We start from the raw sequence: 20,926 nt of genomic DNA, 5'->3' as shown, positions 1-20,926 counted from the left end.
ACTCTGGATACCATTTTTGAGTAGTTTGAAGAAGATACAGTAGGGGTAGGGAGAACTAAGAGGCCACTGCAGTACTCCAGGTGGGAAGTGATGGCTACTTGGAATAAAATGACACATGTGGAAAGAGGGAGAATTTATTAGGATCTAGACAGTTTTTTAAAAAGTGAGCCTGATAGCATTTCCTGATGGATTAAATGTGGAGTTTCAGAGAAAGAGAGGAACCAAGGATGACTCTTAAGATTTTTGTTCTGAGGAACTAGAAGGATGGAATTGCCGCTGGGATAGGGAGGATTCAGTGGAGCAGGATATGGGAGAAAAATCAAAAGTTCAGCTTTGGAAAGATTGAATTGAAGATGTCAAAATCCCAGTGAAGATGATAAGTATGTAGTTGGATTGATGACTCTGGAGTTCAGAAGATAAATTTGGGCTGGAGATATAAATTTTAGAGTTTCTGTCAACATATAAATGTATTTGAAGCCATGAGACTGGAGGAGGTCATAAAGAGAGTGTGGGTACGTAGACTAGAGAACTATGACCCAGTTTGAATGATAAGTGACCTAGAAAAAGAGGAAGACACAGAAAAAGAAACTAAAAAGGGAAGCCCAGTGTGATGTGGAAAGAAAGCCAGAGTGGGGCTCCCTGGAAGCCAACAGAAGAAAGAATGTCAAAGAGAGAGGAATCAGTTCTATCCAGTCCTGCAGATGGGTCAAACAGGATGAGGAGGAAGGTCATTAGAAGGTCAATAAGCAGGTCATTATTGACCTTAACAAGAGAATAGCTTTCGTGGACTGGTGAGGGAAAAGTCTGGTTGAAAGAGTATTTTAAGAGCATAGAGGGAGAGGAATTAGAGGCAACAAGTATAGACAACTTGTCTCAGGAATTGTACTGCAAAGGGTAGTTGAAAAAATAGGGCATTAGCTGGTGGGGGAAATAGTGTTGACTGTATTTTTTTAAATTTATTTTAAAATTAATTTTTATTGGACTATAGTTGATTTACAATGTTGTGTTAGTTTCTGCCGCACAGCAAAGTGAATTAGTTATACATATACATATATCCACTTTTTTTAAGATTCTATTCCCATATAGGTCATTACAGAGTATTCAGTAGAGTTCCCTGTGCTATACAATCGGTCCTTATTAGTTATCTATTTTATATACAGTAGTGTGTATATGTCAATCCCAATCTCCCAATTTATCCCTTACCTCCTCTTTCCCCCTAGGTAAATCATAAGTCTGTTTTCTACATCTGTGACTCTATTTCTGTTTTGTAAATAGGTTCTTTTGTACCATTTTTTTTAGATTCCATATATAAGTGGTATCATATGATACTTGTCTTTATGTGACTTACTTGACTCAGTAACACAATCTCTAGGCTTTTTTTGGTGTGTGTGTGGCTGCACTGGGTCTTTGTTGCTGCATACAGGCTTCCTCTAGTTGTGGTGAGCGGGGGCTACTCTTCGTTGCGATGCGCGGGCTTATCGTGGTGCCTTCTCTTGTTGCGGAGCACAGGCTCCAGACACACAGGCTCAGTAGGTGTGGCTCACGGGCCTAGTTGCTCCGCGGCATGTGGGACCCTCCCAGACCAGGACGCGAACCCATGTCCCCTGCATTAGCAGGCAGATTCTCAACCACTGCACCACCAGGGAAGCCCCTCTAGGTACTTTGAACCATAGAATAAATAACTTCTATTTGAATGCTGTTGATGAAATGGTGCATTAAAAAGGAAGACATTAATGATGTGGGAGAGACAGGAGAGAAAACTCAGAGTGATGTTTTTGAGGAAGCAGGGATGAAGTCTAGTGCACAGGCTGGGGGCTGGCCTTATCAATAGCATTAGGTGGGCAGACAGTATATAAGTGTAGTTTCTGGTAAGTGGATTGCTGTGGTGGTGGGATGTCAGATAACTCCTTCTAATTGTTTTACACTTAAAAAACTTTTTTTGTTAAGAACAACCACAGAAGAGTATACTAAGTATCAATATACAGTTTAGTGAGTTATCACCATACTGAAGACTATGTGGCCATCATCTTGGTCAAATAATAAAAAAAAACGTAGGCAGCCCGGCGCCCGCACCCACACATGTTCCTTCATAATCCTTATGCACTTCCCCTCCAACAAAGCAACAGTGATCCTGAATTATCACGCTACAGTTTAGTTTTGAACTTTAAAAGCGAATATACAATATTTTGCATTTGCGTCAACATTGTGTTTGTCGAATTCATCTACTTTGTCGTACATTATTGTAGTACAATTATTTTTACTTCCATAGAATATTTCATTGTAAGATTACATAATTTGATTTTCCATTCTACCCTTGATGGGCATTTGGACTGTTTCTAGTTTTGAGCTTTTAGCCTGCTATAAACTCTATGGTACATGTGGTGGTGGGGGGGCTTTTTTGTTGAATACACACCTATGGGTACACATGTTCAATTTTAGGAGATAATGCCAATCATGCTCATTTGGCTGTATCATTTGTACTTCCACTGGCAGTGTATGAATGCTCCCTTTGTCCCAAATTCTTTCCAACATTTGCAATTATTATCTGTTAAATTTTGATGTTTCTAGTGAGTGTGGCTTTTATTTCACATTTCCCTAGAAACTACTCAGGTGGTGCACATGTTCATCTGTGTATTGTCCACTTTGATACATTTTTTTCTGTAAAGTATCCATTCAGGTTTCTTGCCCACTTTTCTGACTATTCCCCATCAATAAGGGATCTTCATATATTTTGGATGTGACCCCTTAGCTGGTTATATATATTGCAACTATATTTTCACATTCTGTGTTTGCCTCTTAACTCTATTAATGGTACTTTTGAGGAGCTGAGGTTCTTAATTTTAATATAGTCCTATTTATTAATTTTTGCCCTTGTGCTTTGTGCTTTCTACATACTATAAGAAAACATTTCCTATGCCTCATTAAAAAGATACTATTTCTAAAAGTTGTATTGATGGTTTCTCACATTTAGATTCATAATTGACCTGGAATTAAGTATGGTGTGAGATCGGGTCAAAAATTTTTTTTTTTTCATAAGAAAATCTAATTTTCTCAGCACTACTTACTAAAAAGACCATTCCTTGTCCATATCTCTGAAGTGCCACATTAGTCTTAAAATGAATATCTGTATATGATTGCGTAGGTTTCTTGATCTTTATTTCATTTTAGTAGTCTATGTGTTTCCTTTTTCATCAGTACCATATTGTCTGATTAATGTTGTACACACACACATATATTTTCTTAGCACACATATATTTGTTAAATATCACTATACTTTTATTATGTTTGAGAAGCAATATCCATTCAAATCTTTACACATGTTCATCATTTTTATTGCTTGTCATTCCTTCATGAATTTCTGAGCTCCCACCTGATTTCATTTCCCCTCTGTCTGAAAAACTTTTTAGGATTTCCATTACTGCAAGTGTGCTGGAGCTAACTTTCCTCAGTTTTCCTTTGTCAGAAAATATCTTTGTTGCACCTTCACTCTTGAAGAACGTGTTCTTTGCGAGCAGCGTTCTGTGTTGGCAGTTATTTTCTTATGTCTTCTGTTGTTTCTGTTCAAAAATCTCCTTCAGTCTATTCTGGTCCTGTCAGATTAATCTCTTTTTGCCCCTGCTGTAGTTGTAAGGCTTTATTGTTTTGGTTTTCAACATTTTAAAATGATACACTTAAAAAAAATCGTACTGCTTGTGGCTCCCAGTGCTTCTTGAATCTGTGCTTCATAACGGTCATCCAGTTTGGAAAATTTTCAAACATTATTTTTTCAAATATTACTTCTGCCCTATTTTGCTTTCCTTCTGGGACTTTAGTTACATATATATTAGCTTCTTTCTTTTTTTCCCCTCTGTCTCTTTTCTATTTTCCATGCATATATTTCCTACCTGTTTTGTTCAGGATATTTTCTTCTTCCTGACTTCTAGTTCAGTACCGTTCTTTTGGGGTCTGTTTAATCTGCTGCTAAAGTTATCTTTTGGATTCTTAATTTTGATCATTATATTTTTCAGGTCTAAAATTATCTTGTTTTATTTTATAGTTTCAGTATTCTTTTGAAATACTTAATCTTTTTTCTTATTAAGCATAGTTACTTAATGCCTCAAGCCTGATAACACTATTCTCTGAGTATTCTGCGTATCTATTTTCTTTTGTGTTTCTTTTTCATTTGTGTGATATTGTCTCTTTCATGAACACTGTTTTGGTTAAGTTCTGGACATTGTATGTAAAAATATTTTTTAAAAGTTATTGAGGATAATATCTTCCTTCAGGAAGGGTGTATTCTTGCTTCTGGTCGATATCTAGGAGCACTAGCAATCGGAATAATCTAATTTTAAGGGATTGAGACAATTTAAACCTTACGTATTTCAGAGTTTGCTTTGTTCTTATGGCATAGCTGGTTTTTATTGACCCAACCCAAAGTTTGTGTCATTTACCAGGGTCCTTCCTTCTTGGTTAGACCCATTTCCCAACATTTGGGAACTCTTCAGAGAAGAGCTTGAGGACATGCAGTCTTTTTGTGGTGAACCATCCCCTTAGACTAGAAAAGATATTGAATGTGCTATCGAGTTTCTCAGCCCCTCACATGTCTCATCCTGAATCGGCAGATGTCCTTGGGATAAGTGGCAGGCTCAGTTATCTGTGTTTTCTTCTTCTCCTGGATCATATGCCACAGTACTTCATTATCCTATTAGTTCTATCTTGCTTTCAAGAAACTTTCAGGCGTATTTTTTTCTAGATCTCATGGCTTATTCTTAATGGGGGAATTGTCTAGTTCCCTTTCACTTGAAATGAAATTACTTATTACTTGAATTCTTTTAGTCAGGTAGGAAGAAAAGTCATCCATTTTACACAAGGGTGGGACGGGAAATGCTGGAGGTTTGAGGATCAAGAAAAAGGTGTGAAGGAGTCAATTACCACAGTGAGAGAGTCAATGTACTAAGGAATTATAGTCTGGTTGCTGGGTATTATTAAAAGCAGGATGGGGGGTTATGGTTATTAATTCAGAATGGTACCAAGAAGTCAGTTGTGCTTTCCTTTCGTTATGTTCTTTAATTATACAGTGGCTAGGGGTATAGGTTATTTTATCCAGGCTGGCGGTTTTGTCAAACAAGTCCAACAAAGACTCTGATGGGCAAGGGAATTGGGTGTCTATGTTAGGGGGTGATGAAAATGATTGACTATGGAATTTAACCCAGGTATAAAGGGAACAAGGGAGATCATGGAGCTGAGAGACAATGAATAGTGATGGGAACAGTGGGTTGAAAGTCCCAATGGGATAGAAAAACTGTTGGCATGTGAGTACGAAAAGAAGTGAGCTGGAAAGAGGTGGAGCTCGGAGAAAGGGATTCTTGGAATTGAGGCTGTGGAGAGGTTGCAGGCATTGATGATGCAAGGTCTGAGGTAGGTCCTTACGAGGAAGTCGCTGAGATAAGGTGGAGGTCAAATTGAAGGAGAAGAGTTCAAAGACTGAGAGCCAGAATATTGGAAGGATTATCTATGTGCATATTGAGATGGTCAAGAATTAAGACAGGAGTAATTTTAGAGTGTCAGTGGGTCATGGAACTGTGAAGAAGAAATGAAAAGAGAAATGAGAAGGAACCTGGGTATTGGTACATAACAGGAACAACAAATAGTGGGTGATACAATCTTGTGGGGCTTTAAGCAGGGAGAATGGTCTGGGAGCATCAATGAAGTCAGGCTGGACAGCTGCTCCATGTCTACTTTTAATCAGTACCTGCATCACTCGAGAAGGCTGAAGGGGAGAACGTCTACAGGGGAGAGTCAGAATGCACGAGAAGGAGGGACTCTTCAGAGGAGAGTTTAAGGACATGCAGTCCTTTTGTGGTGAACCGTAAATTCCAGGAGACACTGCAGGCTTACCTATGACTACACTGAACAGCTATTGTTAGGAATAAATAAGAAAATGTATGTGACAGGATGAAGTATAGTGTCTGGCCTACATTATGGTTCAATGTTAGAGTATCTTCACTCTAGTAAAATACTGTTTAGGATGGGTCTCAAAATGTGTCCAGTGAGGAGAGTTTGGGCAATTTATTTGGACTTCTTGATAATAAGCACTAATTAAATATGTGCTCTTTCTACACACAATACACTGTGTATAATACTGTGGAAAAGTATAAATTAAAATGCCTTTGGCAGCAAACAACAAAAAATACAGCTCAGTGGCTTAATTTATTATTTATTCACTCAAAACAAAAGATCTTGTGGTAGAATGACTTCATGTTGTTTTAATTAAGGGGTCTGTGACATCATCAAGGTCATAGTTTCATAGTTTCTATCTTTCGCTTCTGCCATGTTCAGCATTTTGGATTGTTTCCTTATGCTGGCTCTCTTTATTAACCCAGGATAACTGGTCAGTTGCAGCCATGACGCCCAGGTAATCTAGAGGAACATGAAGGAATGTTTCCTCCTGTGTGCGACTTTTTAACAGTGAGGAGAACTTTACACAGTAACTTCTTCTCAAGTCTCGCTGTTCAGAATGTCACCCCATGTTCACTTAAACCGATTACTGCCAAGGCGATGAGATCACCATGACTGGCTCAGACCAAGTTGGATCCACCCTCTGAGGCTTCTGCCTCCTTCCCTGAAGGACACAGATACATGCTGAATAAAATCAGGGCTTTGTTAGCAAGGAAGAAGTGCCAAGGGCTTCACAGTGTATTTCACTTTTCTCCCTTTCATTTTTCAAGTAGTTGTGTCTAATATTACTTGTCACAATTATAATTACCTCTTGACCCTAAACTTGCTGTAATCCTTTTTTCTTATGTGTAAATATATGCAGAGATAATATAAAAATAGGCATAGAATGTATTAACTTTTTATTGCTGTGTATCAAATTACCACAAATTTAGCTTCTTAAAGTAACAGGGGATTATGATGTGAGGACCTTATTCAGACTGCAGTTCAAACAAAACAACTACAAACACGTTTGGAGACAATGTGGGAAATTTGAACAGGTACCAGGTATTAGATGGCATTAAGGAATTATGGTAATTCTGTTAGGTTTGATAACAGCAGTGAACATTGGAAGAAAATGTTTATAATTTTTAGAGATCTGTTCCAGAGTACGTAGGGGTAAAATAATGGCTCGGCTCTAATTAATAATTCAGAGAGAAAGAAGGAGAAGAGGAGGAAGGAAAAAAGGAAGCGAGGGAGGGGAAAGAGAGAGACACTAGACAAAGTAAATGTGGCAAATTCTTGATAATAATTGAATCTTGTGATAAGTATATATGATAATTCATTATCTTATTCTACTTTTCATGTTTTAAAATTTTCATAATGAAACATTTTAAAATGAGGTTTACCAAGTTGCTGTTAAAATTGAATGTGTCAGGCACTTACTTCTCCACCTTGAATGCCTTTGCAAAAACGAAAAGAATAATGTAGTAGGCTGCTTATTGTTCTATATTTTTAATAAGAAGAGACTTAACAATGAAATGATAAGTGTGCTTAAAATAGATACCTTCTAGATCCATTTTAAAGTTACATTCCTCTAAAAGCACTTTAAAAGTCAAATCTGAATTGTTATTAAGTCCGCGGTCTTGGCATTAGTCTTGAATCAAAATTTATTTCCCTTTCTCTCAGTGCTTTCAGAATATTTTTTTGAATTCATTTGGCAAGGTATCTGAAAGTTTGCCTTGATTTATTCATAAATCCCTGGGTTCTGCCTGCATATTTGGCAGCAAGACCATTATGAAACTAGTTTCTGAGTAGACCCTGTCCTTCCATATATCGGAATCATTCAGAAAGACCCAGACATAAAGGGTGTTATAGAGGCAACCTAAGTAAATAGATTGTGGTGGTAGATGAGCTAAAAAGTAATAGAAAAATGCTTCTGTGTTGGCTCCTGCCCGGCTATGAAAATGCAGATATTATTTGTCTTTGCGATAATGCAACCCAACCAGGTACATGGATGGATTACCACGGCCCCACTTTCGTTTTGTTTTCATCTGATCTCTGTGGTGGAATGTTACTTCACCTTGATCAGTGTACAACAGAATGACTACCTGTCTTAAATGTTATTAGTAAGGCTTTTCTATTTGTTTTTATGCAGTAGAGTTGATGGAATTTTGTTATGAGTTGAATTATGTATCCAACACATTCAGATATTGAAGTCCTTACCTAATGCCTCAAAATGTGAATTCATTTGGCAGCAGGGTCACTGCAGATGTAATTAGTTAAAATGAGGTCAATTAAGGTGGGCTCTCATGTGATATGACTTGTATCCTTATAAAAAGAACACTATGTGATGAGAAAGAGACATGCACAGAGGGAAGACAAAGTGAAGACATAGTGAGAAGGTGGCCGGCCATCCGTAAGCCAGGGAGAGAGACCTCGGAAGGAACCAACCCTGCCGACACTTTGATCTTGGATGTCTAGCCTCTAGTGCTGTGGGACAATAAATCTCTGTTGTTTAAGCCACCCAGTATGCTGTGTTTTATTGCGGCAACCTCAGAAATGTAATACAAACTCCAGACAAAGATTAGATGTCTTCTCATTTATATTGCCGTGTTGAGTCTTTATCTTTTAGCTACGTGGTTCAGGCATTCTTAAAATCTACATCAGTAAAATATCCTTTGGGGCGCATCTACAAAGCACTAAGCAAAGTGAACTATCCACTACCTTTGACTGATTCATAACAATTTATAACCCAGGACAGAGGAATCCCTAGCAGCCATCTGAATGGTCTTTCCTTATCGGCCACCTCTGCTTTGGCAGTTTCTACCCTTCATCACCCCAGTTAGTTTTCTTTGCTTTTTTTAATGTGGGGAGTAGAGGGTGTATTAAGAAGTACTGAACACAAGATTATAATAGTTGTATTTGAACTAGTATTTTTACGTTATAAAGTTACTTTTTTTGGATGACTGTATCTCTGCAGTCTAGTGGGAGAGAAGAAAAATAGAAAAGACTTCACTGCACAGTAAAGAAATAATAGGAAGTTTCCTCTGTAATGTGAGTCTTGTTTCCATTATTCGTTACACGACGAAAGCGTGTGACCCTGGGTAAGTCCCTGAACGCTTCTGAATTTCAGTTTACTCATATGCAAAATAGATACAGCCAATTATAAGAATATTTAAGGGATAAAGTAAGATAGTCGATATGCATAAGTTTTGAACATATAGAGCACTATGGAAATGTAAGACATTAAATTATTAAGTCTGTGAAGGCAGAGTCTGAATCCTAGTATAAAATATTCTTATAATACTTCTAGCATATTGCCTTGTATATGGAGGAAATACACGACTGTGAAACTAAAATAACTGCTGAGAATAGTTGTAGGTTAAGAGAACCTAATAATTCATCCTTCCTCCAGAAGTCAACTGAAGTTAAACACACAATAGCATTCTAATACTGGTGGTGATAGCTTGTGTTTTTCAAAGTGCTTCCAATCTTGTCCCATATGCTCTTCTTATAAAGTGGCTGACACTCCTCCCACATGGATGATGGGTCTGTGTTCCCTCCCCCTATGACTGTCCTGTCCAACAGAGGATAGTGGAAGTGATGGCGTTTGTCTTCTGAGCATAGGTAATAAAAGGATATAGCATCGTCCCACTTCCCCATCTCTCTCTCTCTTTTTGTCTTTCTATCTCTCTGTCTCTCTCTGTGTATCTCTCTGTCTCTCTTTCTATCTCAGAACACATGCCTTTGGGAGTCATCCATCATGTTACAAGAAAGCCCAGGTCACATGGAGAGCCATGTGTGGATGCTGCAGTCAACAGCCCAGTTAAAATCTCCTCCTGCATCAACTGTATGACACACAAGTGAATGAGTGTTCTCTTGATTGGAGCCACGTTTTCAGGTTCTAGCTGAGATCCCAGACACCTTGGAGCAGAGATGAGCTGGTCTCACTGTGCCCCATTGGACTCTCAGACTTACAGAAAGTGTGAAAAATTACAAATGACGATTGGTGGGGGGTGTTTGTTATGTGGCAACAGATTAGACAAAGGAGAGCCTCTTTATTACACCCTCAATTAACAAGTTACCCTCTGAGTTCAAGGTGAAGAAGCTACAGAAGGGCTGCAACTCACTTGGTCTTCCTTATGAATAAAAAAGGAATTGGAGATTATACTTTGTTTGAAGGGAACAGGAGAGGGAGAGGGGAAGTATCCTTGTTTCCCTGGAGTGACTTTGCCCTGATTATTCTACCATGGAGAGGAGTGAGTGCAGAAGCACTCTAGGCATAATATCAAAATGGGATCAGGGCTTCCCTGGTGGCGCAGTGGTTGGGGGTCCGCCTGCCGATGCAGGGGACACGGGTTCGTGCCCCGGTCCGGGAGGATCCCACATGCCGCGGATCGGCTGGGCCCGTGAGCCATGGCCGCTGGGCCTGTGTGTCCGGAGCCTGTGCTCCGCAACAGTGAGGGGCCCGCGTACCGCAAAAAAAAAAAAAAAAAAAATGGGATCAGTGTTTACCAATAGTGAACGTGCATCGTCAAAAAATCAGAAAAGGGGAAGCAGACAATTATTTTTAACTCTTATTTAGTAGCCATTTTTTAAAACAGGTCATTGTGTGTGTGTTTCATATTTCTAGCACACATTGACCGACTCCCCAGTTATAACCTTCCCCTCTCTTGCCTGACCTACTTCGTGTTCAACATCGCTATGATTATGAAAATGAGGGACATGATTAGCATCAGTAGTAGTCACTGGACCACTGAGAACACATGCGGTGGTTTCAAAGGGAGAAATTGGGGACAGAACTCATAATACTGAAACACCGAAAGGTGGAATCTGGTTCTGAGTAATGAGGGTGTGGTTCCTAAAGTCATCTGATCTGCCCCACCAGAGCTGATACAACTTTTCTTCATGGAAAAAATAAGCATGAAAGCAGCCAGTGGTTCTTTTCAACCTGATGCTATTTTAAAATTGTATGACAGCATTAACATTTGCTCTTTCCTTTTAATTGACTTCTTTGGAGATTTAATCCACAAAGCTTCCCTCTTTGTTTTGACCACCTCCCACCCCGGTACTTATTTTTCCTCCAGTGTCTATGCTGCTATGTCAGTGTTTTTCACTGCTTTCTCATAGGAGGATGACATTTTGTCCTGGTTTCAAATTTCATTTTAGTTTTTACTCAAGACTTCTGTACTTACGAATCATCACCTCATGTAAGAAAAATATTGACATCTTCAAAATCTGTTGTAAAATTAATATCCAATTCAGAAATTTGCTGAGGTTCTTCAGTTCACCTCCTAGTTTTGTCCAATTGATAAATCTCCCATTAAAAAATTCAGAGGTGAAATATTTTACAAACCTCACACTGTTTATGTCTTCCATAAAAAAAAGTAAGTGCAAGGTTAATGCTAGGTAGTCTTGTATGAAGTCAAAGAGGTGTATCAACCCCTCTACTGGAAAAGAGCACTGGGGGAGCTGTCTACCACTGATCTTCCCCAGCCACAAATATGTTCTCTTTCATTCAGCCTAGCCCAAGCCTGTCTCTTTGTCAAAACTTGTATTGGCCATTTCAAAATAGAGAGGTGCCACTTATTTACCGAAGAGTGCTCTAAAAGATTACTGACAAATTATAAGCAATTTCCAGTGCCTGTAAATGTTTCTGGTGGATCGTTGAGATTGGCCTTGAGACCATCTTAAGCAATCTGGGTATTTGTCTTTCATATATTTCTCTGATGGGTATGAATATTACTTGCATTAAAAATGATGGATGTGGGCAATTTCGTATTAACTGCCACAGGAAAAAAAAGTCTTAATACCTTGGGATGGGTAGCACTGACCAGAGAGAGAGAGAGAGAGAGGAACTATATTTCAGCTGAATATTTTTCCTGGAAATTTTTGTGTAAACAAGTTTTGAATTGATGCTTTAGAATAGTGAGAAAGACGTGTCATTGGCAATTGTCCTAGAATTACAAAAAGTGCAGGAAAATGATGAAGTCACCTATTCAACTTAAAGTAATCTCCAGGCACAAGAAAGAAAATGGGACATTTATTCTGTCTCACACTTTTCTTGGATCTGTTGCTGAAGAGCTGAATCTCAGCAGGTTCTAAAAACAACTATCTGTGCTTATTCTTACTTATTCCTTTCAGAATTTCTCTTATAACTGACATAAGCATTTATCACTTTATAATTTGCATTTCCCCATACAGTCTCCATGTTTAAAATGAATTAAAGAAATTTGTAAAAATATTCTACAAACTCAGTTCTGACTACCTCGGTGTGCTTTAAAGATGGGACTATTTGGCATACTTTTTTAAGTCCTGTTGTGTGTGCATTGTGTGTGTGTGTGTGTGAACTTAGTGAGCATTCTTTTTACTATGTATTGAAAGAAACTTGGTAAAAGTAATTTACTAGAAAAGCGTATGTGTATTATGTTTAATGAGCTGTATTACATTAGACAGACGTAACAAGAGCAAGTTATTTGTTCGTCCAGGCAGAATATTTCCAATTTCAGCCCTGTTTCAATACATTTATTTTTTCTTTCTCTGAACAGTATACCACACGCTTTCCCTTCAGAGAGCCACAGCAGAAAGTAGTCTAACCGTGGGATGAGAGTCGGGGATAAGTGTGAGTATGGGGTGAAAGTCATATGATTGTATGTGCTGTTCAAGATGCCCTAGAGAGGATACAAGTCAAATAATGAGTCCACCATTACCCCTGACAATGACAGGGAGACAGTTTTATTTTTCTATTCCACTTTATGTATGCATACACAGGACATAAATTTACCCTGTAAAAAATATTATGAAGCACAGGCTCAAGAGATTATTAATTAAAAGCATAAGTACTGGTTTTATAGCTCAAGATTATTATGAAGCTGCAAAGAATAGCTCTGATGGAGTGTTTCTCAAAAAATTTTAATTGAGACATGTGTTTCACTTTTAATAATCAAAAAGTCTTCATTTGCAAAGAAATGATGTGTTTAGAACTCACTGTCGTAGTGAACTAATCTTGTTGAGGGCCTCTCTGGTCTCATCACGTGGCACTCGACACCTCCTTGGGTCCCATGTTTCTTCTCGTCATATGACCTTGTAGGTTTGTAATGAAAAAAATTCCCACATACGTCTGTTGTGCAGTTTCGGCCACAATAGTAATAGATCTGACCCAAATGAAAATATAAGAGCTCTCAGTTTTCTTCATAAGCTGTGGACTGACAAATGGATAATTAGGTGTTTTTGCTTTTCTTAATGCCCAAATCAGATCAACTGTTAAGGCCAGTCAGTTGCTAAGTAGGCAAATAACAAAAGCATAGAGCCACACTGGGTTAACAACCACAGAAATATCCAGGTAAGGGCTGTGTATCAAATAATGGACGCTTAAAAATGTTTGAATAGGGCTTCTCCGGTGGCGCAGTGGTTGAGAGTCCGCCTGCCGATGCAGGGGACACGGGTTCGTGCCCCGGTCCGGGAAGATCCCACATGCCGCGGAGCGGCTGGGCCCGTGAGCCGTGGCCGCTGGGCCTGCGCGTCCGGAGCCTGTGCTCCGCAGCGGGAGAGGCCACAGCAGTGAGAGGCCCGCGTACCGCCAAAAAAAAACAAACAAACAAAAAAAAAAATGTTTGAATTAGAGAAAGGGCAGAGTAGTCTCAAACTGCAAACACATAGCTCTTTTGAACATCAGCAAAATTTACCTCTGAGTCTTTGTAGAGTTCTATCTTATCCTCAGAGAATTTATATGCTAAACCTACAGATGGACAAACACGTTATTTTAATATCTTCTGTTTAGTTTTCTTGAAATTTTCATTTTGGAAACTCCCTATTTGAGTTTTTAAATATCTCATGACTAAGGGATTGCATTAGTCCCATTACTTAAACAGTTAATTTAAAGAAATGATCGAAGATATATGAGTTACAGAAAGGGGTGACTTGAATTAAGATGTGGGCAATTTTAATCAAGACATGCTATATTCAGTAAACTCTGTAAGATCAGTGAAGGGAAAAATGTATTAAGGTTAATCAGTTTTGAAGAAATGTAGCTAGTAGATAATGTGCCCTGATTTTTTTCTCTGTGACAGGAGTAATAAGCGCAATCACTGTTCATCTATATTTCACTGGGCATAAATGCAAATTTCACATTTTCACAGAAGAGAGAATTTTATTACATTATATTGATTTAGAAATAATTCATTAACCTCTACTCCTTTTTCTTTACATATCAATCTGTCTCTATTGAAGGTTTTATCTTCATTTTTCAACAAGTTACTGAGAAGTGTCTTATATTGCAGGCTATTAAAAGACTGTTTTTTATACATTCAGCTTTGTCATTCTTGGCACAAAACTGGTACTGGTTTTCTGTACATTTTTGGATATCGTTTGGTTGTTCAGGAATGCTTGTTATATTTCCTTGAAGTTGAGGATTTTGATAGTTTTGTATAATGCAAAATATTTGTTGTACTCTTCTGGACCTCTACCAGTTTTTGAAAATGAGGTAAATTTATATGTTGATTTTTTTCTTCCTCTTCCAAAGTCAGGTGTGTATAATGTTGATGGCTATAATGGAACTGACTCTTACATAAGCTCAGTGATTTTCAATAGAGGAGAGGTCTTATGATCCACCTCCAGGACAGTTGTTGACATCTGGAGACATTTTTGATCGTCATGAGTACATGGATGGAGGTTACTACTGACATCTAGGGATAAAGGCCAGGGATACTGCTAAACATCTTACAATACACAGGGAAGTCCTCGGCAACAGAGAATTATCTGGTCCAAAATGTTAACAGTGCTTGAGATTGAGAAACCCTGTTTTAGATGATTTGCACTGAAGGCTGGAATCCACTTTTCAGAAGTGTGAAATCAGATACAGCTTAATTTCTCTGTGCCTCTCTTTCCCTTTTCCATTAAAGCTGAAATTTAAACACCAAATAAACAATCAGAGATACACAAAAGTATCTAGGCCCAAGGATGTTTACCAGAATTTTACACATAATGGTAAAAGGTAGAAAACAACCTAAAAGTCTAACAATACAAAATTTATAGTATTAATCATGTTTAATATATAATTGGAATGTAAGAGCATAAAAACTTATAGGTGAGTGTTGGAATAATATGGAAAGTGTTGAGTGTATAAAGTGAAACATTATTGTACCATGTGACATATACAGAGCGATCTAACATTAGAAAAAATGTATATGTTGTTTGTTTATTCTCATAGACAAAAGTTGAAAATGAAAAATGTTAGTTACCTCTGAGAATATGGGTCAATTCTGCAGCTAATAAGTACTTTTTATTTATAAAAATAGGAATGACATTTTAAAAGGTGTGGATAACAATTTCATGTGGTTGTGAGAGCACACACTGTGGGGCTTGAGAGAGGTGATCTTGCACACAACTGCTGTGTGACTTTGGGCTTCAGTTTTTTCATTTTTAAGTAATGCTCCCTTTAAATGGTTGTTTTAAAGATTAAATGGCCAAATTGCATGGTCAAATTTAGCTCTCTTCTTCCTTCCTCCAATGAGATAATTTGAGGCATTATTAAGAGGATTCTTGAAGGTGTTTTCCTTTTTATGTATTTCCGGTAGTGACTAATAGAGATCTCAGATCTCAGTTGGGCCCAGAAATGTAATTGCTAATTGATTTGTGAATGAATTGGTCTGATGTCATATTCCCATCCCCACCACTACCCTGGCTCCCAGTTTCAATTCAGTTTGATTTCATTCTATTCAGTTCATCAATTCAGTTCAGTTCAATTCAATTCAATTCAATTTTGTTCAATTCAGCTCACAACTCTTAACGGGAAACTTATCTATTTATATGATAAATGCAAATATGAATAAGACAAGATCCTTCCTCATCACAGCCACACAGCTTAGCAGGCAAGGCAGATGGATATACAAGAAATTCTAACAAAGTGGCAAAGAACTTCAAACTGTGAAGTGAGTGGACAAGTAAGGGAAGGATGGGAACATTTTATAAAACTAAGGGCAAGTGTTTGGTGTAGCCTTCAAGAATGGGAGGAGTTATTGGTGGAAAAGGAGAATTTTCCTTTGTGTTGTACAGGCACCTTGGAGGTGTAGATTTCAGACATCTTCAGAAAGAGTAGAAGGTCTGATATGACTGGTTTATAGTGGACAGTTCAAGAACAATGAGAATTAGGCTGAAAAAGAAGACTAGGAGATTAGAGACATGCTTAACTATCAAGTGAAGGGAAGCAGGTTTTATTTTGTGTGCGGTGTGGAGTCACTGAAAGTTCTTCATGAGGAAGTGACATGAAAATAACTCTGATTAGTGAACTGAGCAAGATTTAAAAGCTAAATTTAACACCTATTTTATCTTACCTAAAAGTAGGCTAACTTACTACTACGGTAAGCATCTTGAAACAAACCACATGTTTAGTATTTCTGTGACTAATTAGAATTAAGGAATTCTAGACAAAACTTAGGGCAAGAAGAGTATCTTATGCTCTGGTCCCGATAAATGTTGATTGAGGGTCTAGTGATAATGATTGAATCCTGAATAAAATTATTATTTCTGTCTCTAAAATGATCCGATAGAATTAATCTTTGAAATTCATCTACTATACAGTCAAGAAATAAATTAATGTCAATGCTTAAATGCCTAATTCCAAATATTCCAAGTGAAAATACATGATTTGGAGACATTTTTGAGTATATATTTCATGTCGCCAATCTGTAGGATTTTTTTTTTTTTTTGGAAGATTGTGCTCTTGGCTTATAACATTGTTGGTAAATTCATTTTCAGAAAGTAGAAAATCTTATTTCTATAGTCAGAAAAATTGGTCTTTATCAATTCTAACTTCAGTGCTTATGTTATTAATTTTAAAGAATGGCCTGGGGAAGAAAATAAAAAGAGTTTGCTTATCTGAGGAAAAACATAATGGACCAGAGGACCTATCCACTTTCTTTTTAGATGAGTCTGTGGAATACATTGGCTCATTACCAAAATACATATTTTAAGAATTATACTTCTTTCTAAGCAGTGGTTTGCAGTCCATTTCCAAGTCTAAGGTGATTTAAATTACATGATTTCTCTGTGCATTTCAAATAAGGTTTTTAATATTTTAGTTTTAAGTAATAAAATGCCATTCAAGTGTGTAATTTATTACTAAACCTATTAATATTTATAGCCAAAAAATGATTTTCCTGAATGGTGGAAAAAACCCTCAATATCAATTTTTGCCTAGAAAAAAAAGGAACAACAATGAAGAACCCTGTGACAGAAGTATATTAAACATATATATTTTCTTTAGACCAAAAAATAAACTTTCCATCCAGTGGTTTTCTATAGGATCCTGCACTCTGAAATTCTAAGTTAAGTTTAATTGGTAGATTAAGTATTTGGAGATGTTTATCTGGTTGTGTAGCTCTTTGTAAACTTTGATTTTGGAAATGAAGAAACCAACTTACTGAAAATGCTATTTTACCTACTTAAATAAGGGTTTATGATGTCTACCGGCATCAATCATTAATTTATGCATTCAATAAATATACATTCAGACCTTGATATGTACCGAACCCTGTTCTAGGCACTGAAAATATAGTAGTGGAAAGGCAAATCCTCAACTTCCATGGCCTTATGGAACTTACATTTCAATGGAAATCAGAAAGTATTTCCTTTATTTTAATATATATTAATAAATGAAGAGTACAACTCATTTTTTATAGATATTATTCATTTTCCAATGCTGTAAACTTTTGATAGATTTCTACTGTTTGCCCAGGACTGTATTGCACCATGAAGTCTCTTAAAAGAGGAACACAAATGCCAATGACTTTGAAGAGTTGATGACTATTTCTTTATTTCTGTCTCCATTCTGGGGATTTAACTTATTTCCCACTTGAATTACCACAGTACTCATCTGGTCCTACCCGTGCTTTCAGTTGCCAGCTCTCACAATCCAGGATGAAATTAGGATGAAAACCACTGTTAGATTCACCTGCCTGAAGACCCCATTTCCAATGTCACTTCCTGCTTGAGAATCTTTAATGTTCAGTTACTTTCAATGAGAACAAGACTTAATCCTAAAAATCTGTGTCAATCAGGGAAGCAGGACCATTGTGTATATTTTAGATGAGGTAGTCATTTTAAGAATAAGACCTAAACAATTGTGCAAGAAGCTGGGGAAGTGAAACTCTGAAAGGTGAGTTGGAGTGTGAGAGAAGTCCCTCAGCAGCCCTCCTGAAGTCAGATGCATCGCTGCTGGAGTGGAGCCGTGAGGGGACCTGCTGGAGGATGTTATGTAAGGCTGTGCCTCTGCATCAGGTGGTGGGTCTGAAGCTGCAGTTGGTGAGCAGAGCTGACAGGTAGGGAGAAGAGCTGGATGCAGAGTGGAGGAAAGTAAGGTGTCGCCGCACTTCTCTGACTCTTACTATCTCTGACCTTAATGACCTTAATGAGGGTAGTGGCTGCTGGCTCATATCCACCTTCCTAACATCATGCAAATTCTCTTTTGGTCAACTCTAACTTGAAACTATGGAAGACGGTGATTCTGTGAAGCATAGTTCCAGCCTCGCCAAATTTATGTAATACTATCAGCTTTTTAAAAATAAATTTATTTATTTATTTTTGGCTGTGTTGGGTCTTCGTTGCTGCGCAGGGACTTTCTCTAATTGTGGCGAGCTGGGGTTACTCTTGGTTGCGGTGCGTGGGCCTCTCATCGCGGTGGCTTCTCTTGATGCGGAGCACAGGGTCTAAGCGTGTGGGCTTCAGTAGTTGTGGCACGTGGGCTCAGTAGTAGTGGCTCGTGGGCTCTAGAGCACAGGCTCAGTAGCTGTGGTGCATGGGCTTAGTTGCTCTGTAGCGTGTGGGATCTTCCTGGACCAGGGCTCTAACCCGTGTCCCCTGCATTGGCAGGTGGATTCTTAACCACTGCGCCACCATGGAAGTCCCACTATCAGTCTTACCTCTCCTGATTTCCCAGTCTCAAGTGCTTTTCTTCTTCTCTCAAACTGGTTTCCTTACTTCATTTCATAGTCCTCTGACTCATTCTACCTTTGGGCTTTGTTAACGCCATCTCATATATCTGAAATACTTATCTACCTTCTCTTTGCCAATCTGCAAACTTACTCCCTGATTTAGATTCTTCATTGAACACCAGATTACAGAGACTTTGACTTTATTTAGGATTTTAATAGCACTTGTAAATATCCTATAATCTGTATTTGAAATTCTCTTTTCTACTACTTTGAAATGGCTGCAGAATTTTGAGGAGGATGTGATTAAAAAAAAAAAAGATTTGCTCAGAGGAAATGTTCATTGACCTTGATAAAAACAGTTCTGAACAACCCAATGTTGGGAGTGGGAGAATTTTGCACAGGTTTACAGAGGACCAGGTGATCTAAAAGTAGGAGGAAAGAAAGTAACCTTGGTAAAGGTATAATATTTTCCAATATGGTGGGTCTAGACAGATAGATGAGGAATAAATGGAAGGGATGCTCGTTATGCAGCAAGGAAAAGGAAAAAGTTTGGAAGTTAGGTTTACTAGAAAGCTGGAAGAGTTTTGAGAGAAACAGCAAGATGAAAATTTTGGTTTTCACTTTTCAATATGACCTCATATTGATATCTGTAAAAACAAACAATAATAATAAAGGGGCAGCTATTGCTGTATCACTTGACTCATGCCGGCCCCTGTTCTGTGTGCTTTCCATATGTTAACTCAGTATTCTGTTCATACTCCAGAGAGGGAGGTACTCTCTGTTACCTTCATTTTACAAAGAAGGAAAATGTGGCACAAAGAGTTTTAATTTTTTTGCCTGCACTATTATAGCTAGCAAAATATGGAGACAAAATATGAACTCAGCCAACCTGGCTTCAGAATCTATGTTTTTTTTTACCATTGCACTATATTGTCTCTCTATTTAATAGGCATTTAATTTGTGGAGTAAATAAAAGCAACTTGTTTCCCTCCTGACTATCTAAGATATCCCAAGAACAGACTATTAAGAGTTCTAAACACTCAGTATCATCAACCTACCAGCTTGGAAATCATAAGAGAGGTCCCTCTACCTTTTTTACCGTTAAACCCTTAAGTTTTATATGTGCCTTTTTACTTTTCAATTCATCAAACTAGAACAGCAAAGTATGACTCACAGACCAGCAGGATCAGTATAGTCTGGAAACTTGTTAGAAATGCAGACTGTCATGTCTCGTCTCTTACTGAATCAGAGTTTGCCTTTACCAGCGTCCCCTGGTGATTTACGTGTACATTAAAGATTGAGAAAAACTACTTTAGATTATCTTTTAGAGAAAAGGTCTTCACAAACCACACCTGACACATTTCACAGCATTTTCCCCCCAACTATTTCTACCTTCTACCCAGGTTATTATACTAGCAGCCCATGAACTTCACATATCCCCTGGGGATCTTTGAAAAAAATACAGATTCTTGGATCTCACTCGAGATCTGTTGAATCTGGATTTCCTGGGAAAGGGCTGGGATTTGAAGTTCTTAAAAACTTCTTGAGTTTTTCTGAAGCAGAGTCCAGACTCTAATGCCTCTTTACCCTCTACAATAAAAAGTGCAGAGGAAATACATGCGTTCATCAATCTCCAGCCGAAAGATCACCTTCTCTCACATGCTTCGCTCAAGTCTTCGGGTGAAATTGTTATTATTTCTTATTATGTTAAGTAAACTTCTGTGATTGCACCTAGTACATCACATTAATCTATTTACATCTCTATTTCACATCCTGGGTAGAGCTGTGAATAAGAGCTCCATACATTTCATTGAATCAGGGAATATATAGGCAGATGTGTTATGAGCATATAGCCACGTGAATGGTTTTTGGTAACAGTGGTGATTTCTTACTATTGACCATGACTGCCCACCTTCCCATCTGCTTTCCCTCAGTGGTAGGCTTTTCACGGTCACATTCTTGAAGTTCCTTGTAGAGGAAAGGTCTGTGAATCATTTTATAGCATCATGTTGAATCATCATTTTTATGACAAATATTAAATATTTATAATTATGTATTAGAGGAAAATGTATAGACACCAA

This window comes from Phocoena phocoena, chromosome 17, assembly GCF_963924675.1.
Source record: "Phocoena phocoena chromosome 17, mPhoPho1.1, whole genome shotgun sequence".
Classification (NCBI taxonomy): domain Eukaryota; kingdom Metazoa; phylum Chordata; class Mammalia; order Artiodactyla; family Phocoenidae; genus Phocoena; species Phocoena phocoena.
The sequence above is the reverse complement of the archived record's forward strand: the minus strand, read 5'-3'. Positions refer to the sequence as shown.